Source organism: Benincasa hispida, chromosome 3, assembly GCF_027475165.1.
Source record: "Benincasa hispida cultivar pf3 chromosome 3, pf3_genome.v1.1, whole genome shotgun sequence".
Lineage (NCBI taxonomy): Eukaryota > Viridiplantae > Streptophyta > Magnoliopsida > Cucurbitales > Cucurbitaceae > Benincasa > Benincasa hispida.
Window position 1 is genome coordinate 19,883,133 of NC_143480.1, and position 13,466 is coordinate 19,896,598.

The 13,466-nt window shown below is 34.8% G+C and overlaps 1 long non-coding RNA gene across 1 annotated transcript; it reads left to right on the plus strand.

Annotated features, from left to right (window-relative positions):
* The first annotated feature begins 8,662 nt into the window (after nt 1–8,662).
* Nucleotides 8,663–10,022, plus strand: LOC150037110 (uncharacterized). Its single transcript, XR_016528075.1, has 3 exons — nt 8,663–8,908; nt 8,981–9,079; nt 9,765–10,022. It is a non-coding gene; the product is annotated as an uncharacterized LOC150037110 (long non-coding RNA).
* Nucleotides 10,023–13,466: the final 3,444 nt, after the last annotated feature.

The window sequence follows — 13,466 nt, forward strand, 5'->3', positions numbered from 1 at the left end:
CAACATTATAACATTGTTGAGCTTGTGCCGCTCCACCTTCTCCTTCATTTTTCTCTCAACTCCAAGCACCCCCACCCTTCTTTTCTCTCTATTTCTTCATCATTTTGCTCCCTAAACACGTTTCCCCTTCAATCTTGTCTAAACCCCCACGATGTTCTCTAGATCTATAGCCATTTTTGTGGGTTTTTCTCAAAACGTGAAAATCTAGCAAGATCTTGGTATTTTTGGATTTCTCCACTTTGAGGGAAAGTTTTTTTTTTCCCCCATTCTTTGCTTGTTATTGCATATTGTTGATGAATGGTAAGAGATTTCTTGATTTTACATAGATCCTTGCCTGATTTTGTATGTTGGAAGATTTGGATATTGTGGATATTGAATATGTATGTGAATTACTGGGATTTTTCTGCATGCGGGTTCAATTTTATTTGAGTGTTGAGAGTTGGGGTGGTTTATGAGTTGAAAATTGAGAAGGAGCGTTGTGAGAGTGTCTAAGATACCAAATTTTGTGTGTTTACCATTTTTGAAAATCTTTAGAATGGGTCCTAGGAGAGTAGGGAAAAGTGAGGCCGGTTCCAGTGGGGCCGAACAAAACCCCGAGCCAGTTTTTAGGCACCTCAAATCTAGTTCTCAGGAGGTCTTAGATAAGTACCATCATGTAGTGTCTTCTAAGAAGCTTGTCCTAGAGAGAACTTTAACCCTGGTGGCTAATTACTATCCACACATCACTGATGAGATTCAGGAGAGGGGATGGGAGTCTTTGGCATGTCGTCCTAGCAAGGTGGTTGTTCCCCTAGTTAGGGAATTCTATGCCAACATCGACAAGAGTAGAGACTTCTCGTTGGTTAGGGTATTAGGGTCCTCTTTTCATCGTCTCGCAACAACGAAGTCTACGGTTTACGTGACTTCAATGATGAGTACGGCGGATTCTGCACCCGTTAGTTTCTAGAGGAGGAGGTGAATCAGACCATGTGTGGTCCAGGAGTTCAGTGGGACAGGTCCAAGGGAGTAGCAGTGAGATTCAGGAGCACGGATATATCCGTCTCTGGCCAGATCTGGCACGCATTCATGTGTTCTAGATTGATACCAGTGTTGTGCCTCACCGACGTCATGAAAAACTAGGCCAAACTCCTTTACTGTCTTGTCCAGGGGATGTTCATTAATTTCAGATGAGTCATAAGGGCTTTGATCTGCCGTTGTGGATGTTATTCCACCACTGATAGTCTAGGGCACCCGAGCTTGATTATGGAGTTGTGTCAGAGGTCTGGGGTGGAGATTCTAGAGGACGAGGAGAGGATCGGGCATCGTGCTCCCATCTGTAGGTCTTCAGTTGCCGCTTTCCACAGAAAAAGAGTAGACCAGCTGGACGAGGACGACAGAGAGGATGAGCAAGCTCTCGCGACAGAGGAACTTCCCCGTGCTGGTCCCCAGGATCAGACCGATATTCCAATAGTAGGGGAGTCCTACGCGGAACAGACTTTAAGGATGTCCACTGAAGCGCTCAAGGTAGCCATTGAGTCGCTGAGAGTGAGTCAGGAGACTGCTCGTCAAGCGAGGCATATGGAAAGGACGGTGAACTTCATCACTAAGGAGAACCATCTCTACTACGCTAGCATCGGTTTCCAGAGTGGTCTTCAGAGGGATCCAGACTCTCCAGATTCCGACTGAGGCTAGTCTTTTCTTTCTACTATGTGCCCTTCGATTTATCTTTTCTTTTCTTTTTCCTTTGTTATTTTTCTTTCTTTTTAGTGGTCTAACTTTTTTTTTTGTTTTATAGGTTTTATTTTGTAGTTTTACTTTCTTTTGTAGGATTTTTCCTTCTGCCCTAAAGAAGAAGAAGATCGACTTAATGCAGCCCTCTTACCACCATCCCATGTGCAAAAACATCATCAGGGGAGGTTTTCTGCTCCCTTGACTATTTTATTTTATTGAGCTTTATTTGAAAATACATTGGGGATAATGTATTATTTTAAGTTGGGGGTGGGGTATGTGGTGTTTGTTGGGATCCTTGAGCGTTGTGCTCGGACAATGTTTGTATGCTTAATTTGCTTGTTTGCTCTTTTGTTTGGTTTGTTACGATGAAATAGTTGATGATGCACCTTTTTTGTGATTAGGTTTGTATAAAACTATGTTTAAAGAGCATGATCATGATTTTTAGCCCATTTTAAAAAAATTTCTTATCTCTCATGCATCTTTAAGTCCCTTGTCAACGAAATTAGGACTTGCATGCTTAGAATGGTATTATGAGGATTATATTTTTGTTGTCACCCCGAAAGGCCTAGGTGATACATGTTAAGCAACTGAAAGCTCAACCTAGTAATGCATGCTTAAGTTTTTGCCAAATTCTCGTTTTGTATTGTAAAAGCCAAGTATAGAGTATGTAAAAAACAAGTTTGTAAAAGGCAGAGTGTGTTGTAAAGTAAAGGCAAGTGTGTATGTTATTTTTGAAAAGGATTACTCCTCTTCCTTGGGATATGATTAACCTAGGGCGGTTATGACACCCGTAGTTTTCTTCTAAGCTAAAGTACCCCGAGGAATGAGTAAGCTTCGACACCTTGTTAGGAAACATTAATCGTAGTTGGATGACTCGGATAACACCCGTGTGGGCAAGCCAAAACGAAGGTGATGTGTCTAGATAAGGCTTCCTCTTTTGTGTAAAAAAATAAAAAAATAATAAAAAGTATTTTTTAAAAAAAATAAAAAAAAGGGTAAAATAAAAGTTTGGTTTCCTTAAGTGTGTCATTACAAAGTTGAGTGTAGGAAGCTTGAATTTTGAACCTTCGAGCCATTGTAAGGGGAAAACGAATTGAAGGACTTATAAAACCGTTCTGGGTTTTGCGAGCTTAATTAGTAGAGCTTTTAACTCACACATGCATTAAAAGTTTAGAGTCATTTTTAAAACGTACTTCATTGATTGATTGTAATCTGATTATATTTTTTATTGCAAAACTCATCCTTATAGACTGTTGAGACTAGAGTAACGACTTTTGTAATGGAGCAAGAATAATTTTCTGTGTGAATGTGTGATTCTACCTTGCTCGAGGAAAATCAAGGATTAGATATATGTTGCAATCTTTAGTGCCTCACCCCAGAGGGATTATGGTAGAGAAGAATGACTAATTATACTTCTTATTATATCCTTAAGTGTTCTATTTTGCCTTTCTGCTACACCATTTATGTTGGGTTTGCCCGGAATAGTGTATTGCAGGACGATTCCACATCCTAGGTATTTGGAAAAGGGACTTAGACGTTGTTCACCTGATCCATCATAGCTACGTAGTAATCACCACCACGATCAGATTTGACAGCCTTAATTTTCTTTCCAAGTTGAAGTTCAACTTCATCTTTGAAAGACTTGAAAACATCCAAAGATTGAGACTTCTCATGAATTAAATATAGGTACCCATATCTTGAATAGTCATCTATGAATGTAATAAAATATTGTTATCCATTCTAAGAGGTCATAAGGAATGGACCACAAATGTCCGTATGTCTTAGTTCTAAGACATTTGAGCATCTGTTGGTGCCTAGTTTTCTTATGTTTATCTGTTTTCCCTTAATACATTCCACACAAATGTTGAAGTTACTTAAATCAAGGGAATCAAGAATTCCATTTGACACAAGTCTCTGAATTCTTTGTTCTAAACGCTTGTGCCATAACATAGCAAAATTGTCATTTAATTTATGCTTTGTACCACGTGAATTAGATAACATGATTTTATAAATGAAGCAAAAGAATCAAGCATATATAAATTATCAATTAAAGAACGGTACAAATAAGTTTGGAATCTTGAAAAAGACCAACTTTAGTATTTCCAAAAGAACAAGAAAAACTAAATTTGTCCAAACTGGAAATAGAAACTAAATTTCATCTAAATGACAGTACAACAAAAGTCTCATTCAGATCCAAATAACATCCATTTTTTAAAAGTAATCTAAAATTCTCTATAGATTCAACTGGAACTGCTTTGTCATCGCCCACATAGATGAATCTTTCAGCATCATTTGGCGGCCAGCTCCACAAGCAACCCTGCATTGATATACTTATGTGAGTAGCAGCACCAAAATCTACCCACCAAGTATTTATAGGTGCAGAAACTAAATTAACTTAAGAACAAATCAAAGTAAGAAGTTTACCCTTCTTTACATGCTATTTGGCGTACATGGGACAATCTTTCTTGAAGTAACCTTTCATTTTGCAGAAAAAACAAGAATTTTTAGTAGCTTGTTTCTTGTTTTTATTCTGCTGAGATGTCCCTTCTGCAGCATCCACAAATTTTTTTTTCTTCTTATCACGAGAGTCTGTTGCTAAATGAGCACTTCTGTCATTTCTCTTTTAATCTTGTCTTCTTCTTGCACAAATTGTGAGATAAGCTCATTAATACTCCATTTATCCTTCTGAGTATTATAACTTATCTTAAACTTAGTGAATTGTGCAGGAAGAGAGATAAGTACCAGATGCACGAGTAAATTTTCATTTATCTCAATATCAAGTGCCTTTAATTTACCTGGGAGATTGGACATTTCCATAATACTCCCTTACGTTTCCATTGCCCTTATACCTCATAGAAGTTAAAGAAGTGAAAAGACTACTTGCTTCTTCTTTTTCATTTTTAGCAAAATATTTCTCAATTTGAGCAAGGAACTTCTTGGCATTTTCACATTTTGTGATAAAGCCCCCAAAAGACTTCAGAATGGAGTGCCTAATGATCATCAGACACATGTGATTTGACCGTTCCCAATTCTCTATATTAGTCGTATTTGGTTGTTCCTCGGTAGAAGTAGGTTTATCAGTCCTTAATGCAAGGTCCAAATCCATATGATGACATGCAGAAATGCATGTCATCTTAGGCCTTTTATTTAGAATTATAAGGGCTGTTAAGCATAATATGCGGCAATTATGTTAGGAATTCATAAGAAAATGAGTTTGCGTCGTTCAGCATTCAGAATCTCGGCTAACCTACTATTATGTGTTATTATGCGTTCAATTATTTATTTTTGTAGCTAATGTAGGAAGTGGACGCAGATGTGGAAGCCGAGCTATCGCATAGACGATCGCATGCACTCGATGCATGAATATTGTGCCTATTAATCGCATGTGGTGATCGCATACAACAGTCATATGGGTGTTGCGGTCGTTGGGTGAATGCGTCCATCGCATGGGAATTGCAGTCGTCGAGCAGATACAGTCATCGTGTAAAAGTTGCGGTAACCAAGCGATTGCGGTCATTTCAAGATTGTGGCTACACGATAAACCATAATAGTGGAATGAACGCAAGGTTGGTGGAATGGACGCATCAACGCATCTCTCGGGAAAATCAAAAGATGATGTTGACATTTCACCTACCACGCCGTTAGTAGCCGAAATTCAGAAAAGGACCAACGCGTCGTTAATGTCAAAATCAAAGCAGGTCCATAAATGTTGTCGGCGATTCAAGCTCTATAAATAGAAGCCACTGAGTAGAATTTCAATTCGTCCAAGTTTTGGCCTTCGGACAGATCCTTGTGATCCAGACGAACGCGTTAGAAGAAAGCTTGAGAGTTCTTCACCTCCTTCATCCATTCCAAGTGACGACTAGAGCCTTCGTCGAAGTTAGATCTTAAGAGAGTCAGCTCCACCGCCCATCCATGGCACCACCGACAGCCTTGACACACATTTGCTAGAAGCAAGACATTGCTTCCAGCTGGTCATTTCATTTTCTCTTCTTTTCTTATATTGTATTGTATTTCATTTTGGATTAAGAAATTAATACATTATGTGTTCAATGCATTTCTATGTTTCCTTCGATTTCATCTCCATCTTTCTTTATTTAACATCCTTAACTTTCATTGCATCACTTATTGAGATTGCTAGAGTATCACATACTTAGTCATGCAGATTAGAGATATGAAGCATGTAACAAACCACCGAAAGGTGTGCGTTGCGGGAGTGTATGAGAAAACCTTATTTGCTTGGTGTGAAGTTGTAGCAACGCTTATCTATAAGCGGACGCAATGCTTTTCTATGAGTTAAATCAGCAACAACTAACTGCCTGGGAGGGTAAGTGATTGGTCGCATTATGCAATGTAAGCAAGTGCTCACTAGAGATAGGAATAATCTTATGTCACCTAGGTTTTTGCAGTTACCTTGTCTTATGTATGCGTCCATCACACCTTTAGAGCTACTCGAGAGAGAGTTTAAAGAAAGTACCTAAGACTTGAGAGAGTTGGGTTAGAATCTAGACTCGAGAGAGCAAGATTAGATTTGTATAAGCAAGAATGGAGACTTAGGAATAAGCTCTGTTTTCTATTACACAGCGTATGCACCCTACGGAGAGGACATTGCATGCGTCCAAGAAGTAGGATACAATGGCGGTATGCGGTCATTTCGACCCTTTTGCATACACATCGCATACGTCCTAGAATTAGGCTCTAGTGTGTGTAGCATGATCGCATAACTTGCGTTGGCTGAGGTTGCCCTTGCAGTCACTCTTAAGGGTTGCGATGAAGACATCTCCACATTTTATCTATTTTTTCATCCATTTACTTCACATCAACAGTTTTCGTATCTCTACCTCTCACTCATACTTCTTATTGCATTGTCTATTAGTTAGAAGTATGAGTAGTTATAGCATAAAACCCCCCGTCATTCTTTTATTCAACTGCCACATACGTCTAACTACAAGTCTCTGAGTTCGACCTCGGATCACCCGAGAAACTTGTGTTCGCATTATACTTGGCATGAGCGCAAGAAAACTTGTGACAGGAACGCATGGTCATCGCATACATTCGTTAATGTATAGTTTCATTCCAACGCATGACCACCGACGCATGATAATCAACGCATAACCTAAGACATGCTTCGCATATTGCGTTCAACTAATTTTAGTCATCAAGTCTTTGACCGCTAATTAATTTTTCTTCATCACATACACCCAAGAAGTATCTCTAGGCTTTCCTTTCAAATCTTGAAGTTCGATCCATTCAACTTAGGGATTAAACTCAAATTTCTAGATATTTGAGTAAGACCAACTGAAATAATAAACGACAAAACATATGCTCACAATTAAAATATAACAAAATAATTTCACATATGTGGTGAGCCCCTCTAACAAAATACCTAACACAACACTGATGTCCAGCCTTTGGACAAAAACACCAGCTATAAATGGTACTCTCAACGTAGTATGAAAGTACTGACAATAAATTCTGTCAAAAAATACCCTTTCTTTGGACTGACTATTTTTCATATGAGCAATATTTATAATTGCCACATACTCATTACCACATGCATACCCACTATTTGCCCAAATAATTATCTTCCTTTGGGCAATAATTATCCGTATAAATTCATGAATATGCACATCTTATATTTCATAATTAAAGCGATCTAGATAATAGAGGCTGCTTTGGTAACATAATTATTTTTCACCAATTCAATCTAAAATATAAGATACAATAATATTATTGTACAAAGATAAAGGAGGAAGAACACCAAATAGTCTTTACCAATATTCTTAATAATTGCATACACATAATACAATTAAAGCAACATAAACATGTGAATATCACTAAATATCATCAATCAAATTTAAATTTAAAGTCACAAGATGATCAATAAACTTAAAACCACAAAGTGATTAATCAAATTTAAATTTAATTTTACCACATTATCAATCAAATTTGAGATTTAAATTCACAATTTAGACCAATTAAATAGGTGATTAACAACCAATTCGTAATTAAATAGGAATTACCAACGGTTTTGATTTATTCCAACAGAAGTTCAGATTGAATTAAAATTGATTAATTCTTGATAAATATTGTTTTTTCTAACAATTTGTTGTAACTTAAATAAAATCCACCAATTTCATCAAATAAACAAAGCCGGGAAAAATCAATTGGCCAAGGACCAACAAAATCATGATCCGCAATGATATTGCCGCTAGCCAGAACACACGCCGGTGATGTCCCTCTGCCGGCGAGACCTGCTGCACACTTTCCCTTCCTTTTTTTTTAAAAAAAAAAAAATCTTTAAATCAAATCAAATTTGCTAAAAGAACAAAAAAAAAAAAAAACAGTATGAATAAAATCTGAACAATTGGTAACAATTTTTTTTCTTTCTTTTTGGACTTCGCTTTTAGGCTGTGTTCATGCAGCAACAAAAACAATCTTTAAATTCTTTAACCAAAAACTAAAATTGAATCACAATATCAATGGAAAACAAATATAAACCAACAATCCAATATGAATTTCATGGTTCTGATACCACTTGATAACATAAATACTTTATATCCATATTGAAACATTAATGATGGCTCTAAAGTGGCGACTACTATTGTCTTAAGTAAAACTCCAAATGCCCTAAGTGAGATGAGTGCTTATTATTTTAGTATATTAGGTACCATAATCTAAGTTCTCTTTATATATTAGTTCAATTATGATTCCTATTAAACCCTAATTAATTAAGAATGAACTTCTACCATTTAAGTCTATACTCGAATCAAGAGCCTTAATTAATTAGATCACATAATAGAGTCCAATCTAATAAAATAACGGGTAAATTATTAATTACATACATAACTCATATTTTAATTAAACATATTATTATTTAAATATGTCTATCACCAAGGTAAACGAGGAACCTGAGGTAAAAAAGGCCTTCCTGACATCTCTTCAGGTTCCTTTCATTTTTTTAATTTTTCTATCTCTTTTCTTTTTTTTCTTCTTTACAGAATATGAATTTCATTTTCCAATTATAACAACAGTAGAAAGAGTGTTGAATTCCACAAAAACCCGACCCGATTAAATAGAGCATTCTAAGCTTCCATTTTCCAATTTCCCATTTTATGAGAGCTTTTTTCCTGGATTAGATATGGTAGTTTCGACCTCTTGCTTGAGTTGGGCTCCCACCACGGCATCCAATTGGAAGGTTAGTATATTCATTTACATTTACCAATCTTGCAGGACCCAACTCTTGCTTCTCATTGTGCTTTAATTCTAGTTGAGGTTGCTTCCTTTCAATGAGCCATCAACACCTACTTCTTCATTCTCTTCCTGTAGTACCATCAATTGCTCAACTGGGAAAACTTCTATGAGAAAGGTAAGATCTGCAGTCTTAAGTCTAATGCTCAATTCCAGGGTAAGAATGTGGTTTTTCCTTTTCGTTTCATTGCTTGTGGGGTGGAAATACTTAATCGGTACTTATTTGGATTGCTTATTCTTGGAATTTGTTCAATTTAGAGGTTTTTGCGGAATTTCATGAACTTTGTAGCTCGCATACAAGGTGTTTGTAGAAATGTGTAAACCAAAATCACTTGGAAGAAATAGGTTTAAACCATTTTCACCTCATGAGGATTTTGATTCAGTTTTACTTAGATTCAAGATTTTAGAATCCAAACATGATTTTGATGGATGTGTCCATTGCTTAAGTTCTAACGTTAAATTATTGTTTTATTATCTCAAGAGCCTTTCAAATAATTTAGAACCACTTTAAAATGCTTAGGTAAGTGGATTTCTATTTGAAGAGTATGTTTATTGTTTGATAGCATGTTGCGTGCTTTTTGTGTGTTACATTTATTAATTATGATATAAATGCCTTATGTTCTTTAGTTATATGTGTTTTGGATGTTTAAGTTGAAAGAATGAAATATCATGCAACGAAAGACTTCAAAATCAATAAGCACTTAAACTACATTTAATTTGAGTTTTAAGCATGTTGTTCATAAGATATTTAGAAGAGTGTTTGAAACACATATTACCTTTAAAGATTTTCTTCTTATATTCAGCTGAAATCCACCAAGATAGAGCTTGAAACTTCAAGAGGACTACCATCGAGATCTTCTCTACTATGCTCAAGCTGGAACGTGTGGTGGAAACACTTAAATCAATTTTAATTGATGAAAAACAAGTGAGGGATGTGTAGGGTTTTCAATTTTTCACTTCAGTAAGTAGAACTCAGAATGCCTCGATGATCATCATGCATGGCGCTTCTATATATAAGTAGAATTCATGCAAATATACAGGGTACCAGCTTGAAGATCATTGCAAGAAGGCATTGGATTTTGATGATAATCCATCAACATCTGTTAGTGGGTTTTTCCCAAAAAATGGAAGAACCCCATTAACTTAAAATGATTTCAAAAAATATTTCATTTTTTTTTATTTAAATTAGTTTACAAAATTAATTCAAAAAATAATTAATTTAAATAAAAGTAATTTTAATTAATTTTTAATTAAACTTTTAATTGAAATAATATTAATTTAATATCTAAATATTAAATTAATAAAATATCAATTTCACCAATAAATCAATTTTATATTTAAGTCATAATTTAAATATTAATTGATTTTCCAATTTCGTTTAATTTCGATTAAACTAAACATTTTTAATTGTATCATATACAATCAATCGAAAATCCTAAAATTGAATTTGAACATTTCAAATTCATAACCATAATTTCATACATCAATACTCAATTTGTTATTCTAATTTAATGAACTAGTAGAGGGACTTAATGGACCTAAAGATCATGAGCTCCAACGATCTGTAATTAATTCATTAAACTTTTTAATCGAATTATTACTATTCGTTAACTATCAAGACAAACCACTATAGCTCAATAGTTACACTCTCCTCACTATAGATATATTTATGTTCATATAAACCATAATCAGTAAGTCGATCCTTCACAGGTCGTTCATAATTACAGCTGGGTCAAAATTACCGTTTTACCCCTATAAATACATCTTGTTCCTTAAGTTTCCATTGACCCTCCAGTGAACAATTTAATTCATAATACTACTTATGAATCATATCCCTCTCTATTATGAGAAGGCGGGGCTCAATTATTCAAGACCTGGAATCAGCACTTAAACAACCTATATGTTAACCCTAACATGGGTAGGAATGAATTCCATCTTGCAGGGTTATGTCCCCACTATCCATCCGATCTTATCCCAAAATGGAAGGCTTATTGAGCAGTGCTGTTGAACTACTGTCACCCATGCAGATCAAAGGATAATCCTAAATAAACAGGAGTTCATAGCTAGCTCAGAATTAAGATCGAGTTATCCTAAGTTATTTCAGTATAAAATAGTCAGTTTTAACAGTACACGGTCGTTATAAAGAAAAGTGACTATTTCGTGATTTAGTCTATATGCAAACTCATTGCAAAGAATGCCCCCACTCACATGTCTCTACATTTGTGGATCACGTCATCTGTATTACATATACAAAATGGGCCGCATCCAAGAGTGAACCCAAGACGAGATACCCAATTTTATCCATATACTTATAGACCATTTAAGCTATATACTATTAACTTGATCCTATTTATGTTACCACATAAAGTTAAAGTGTGCATACTATAGTCATGGATATGTTTATTGGATTTTCATAATAGAATGCAAAATCATCAATTTTATTGAATAAGATACTCAATAATATTTTATTAATAAATTGAATGTTTAATACAAAATTTACGAATTGCAAGTTTTAAGGCATTTCCAACATAAGCATGTTGTAATATTGTGTTAACATTATAACAACTAGCATGTTGATGTGTTATTACATGACTCTATTTATGAATATGTCAATTTCTATGTAAAAAAATCATGATAAGAGTATGTTATCATTATTCTATATGATTTTAGCATATAATATTGTTTAGAAAATCTAAATCCCATTGGCTTTGACTTCTCTCTCCTCTTTAATTTCTTATTAATTGATCGCACTACTTCGTATTTTAGTCTCACTACAGCTTCAATTTTAGAGTCAATGCAACCTTTTCTCAATGCAATTATCAAGCTATAATTGCTACAACACCAAGATAGAGATACGAAACTTCTAGTTGCAATGAATGTTCAACACATTTCTTGTCAGGTATGTTTAATTGAATAGTTTTGATACTGTCAATTTAAATTGGCTTTGACGGACATCCTGTAATGATGGTGATAGTAATCACGGCATGCACCCAGAGAACATATTTTATTGTTAACCGAAGTGGTTTAGATGAAAAAAATTTATGTTTCCGTCAATCTATTTTAAACAAAGAGTTTTAAGTAATCGCATTATCTAAATATTTAGATCTTTTGTCCAATGTCAAGTAAGAGAGATATCATCTACTTTATGTAAAATCTCAAGTATCCTACTTTTGTACAATGTCAAGTAAGAGAGATTTCTTAAATGGCTTCCTTTCGGATTATTTTGACCATTTCATATTAATTTGGTCTTAAGTCCTAGCTTCTATGATTGCAAACACACATTTTCATCGTCTTTTATGGTAATATAGTTATATTTTGATTAATGCCTATCACGTATGATTGATTAGAATATACTATATTTGAAAAGTTTTCTGATATTGATCCTCATGAACATTAGTCATTCAATACATTTGGTTACACGATTTATTATCGTTTGAGTATTGAAGAAAAAATAAGAGAAAAACTATTGATCGAGTTTGGAAAACCTTTAAGAATTATTAGGTGTCTTCATAACCGTTTTTTTTTCATGTTTGCAGATCTGATCTTTATTTTTTGTTTTTTTTTTTTAATTGTTGTGTTAGAATTTCATTGAAGGGTTAGATTCGAAGGATTGGGTGAAGATCTGTGAGTCGCTTCATAATGCTAGGCGTCTTGCGATTTTTCATTCGGAGCTTTTGAAAATACTTCTCAAATGTAGAACAACAAAACAAAGAAAACAATAAAATGCCAAATAGTAATTAAATGGGACTTAAGGTCTTATTTTCTCCCTTCACTATTCAGAATATTTTACATTGCTTAATATTGGATATCAGTCTAACTGCTACTGTGATAAGATATGCCTAGCTTTGCATGCTACCTAAATTACAACCTTTTCCTTCTTTTTCAAATTTTGGATGACATTATGGCCGGGACTTAAACTAGTAAGATCACACTTGACAAATGCCGTTTGCCAGTAGGAATCAGGTTGATGGCGATTGTTGGCCATTCTGAATCTGATTTGTTGAAGGCCACAGAATCATTTAGAAGTGTTGCAGCTGTGGTGCTCAAGGATCACAAATAGGTGTGTATGTTCACAATGGCCAGCAACGTTGAATAGCATGGCGCAGGGCTGACTAAGATGTTGCTGTTGTTATTTAATAGTTGTTTCAAGGGTAGATTTGTAGTTTCATTTGGAATTTTAGTTTATCTTTGAGTTGAGCATTTTTTTAAAAAAATGGTTCCATATAGGATTGATAGTCTTCTATAACTTATAGATTGTTTATATCGACTTTGTTATGAACTTTGTTAACATGATCAGTAGGGATGGCAACGGAGCCGGAGCAGGGTGGGGATGCACTCCTCATCCCCGTTTTCATGGGCATTTTGGTTTCTAAAACTATTTAGAATAATATTGTAATTTTTAAAACTATTTAGAAAAATATTGTTGTTTCAAAAAAATTTAGAAAAATATTGTAGTTTTTTTTTTAAAAAAAAAAATTAGTATTTCAAGTTTTCAAAACTTGACA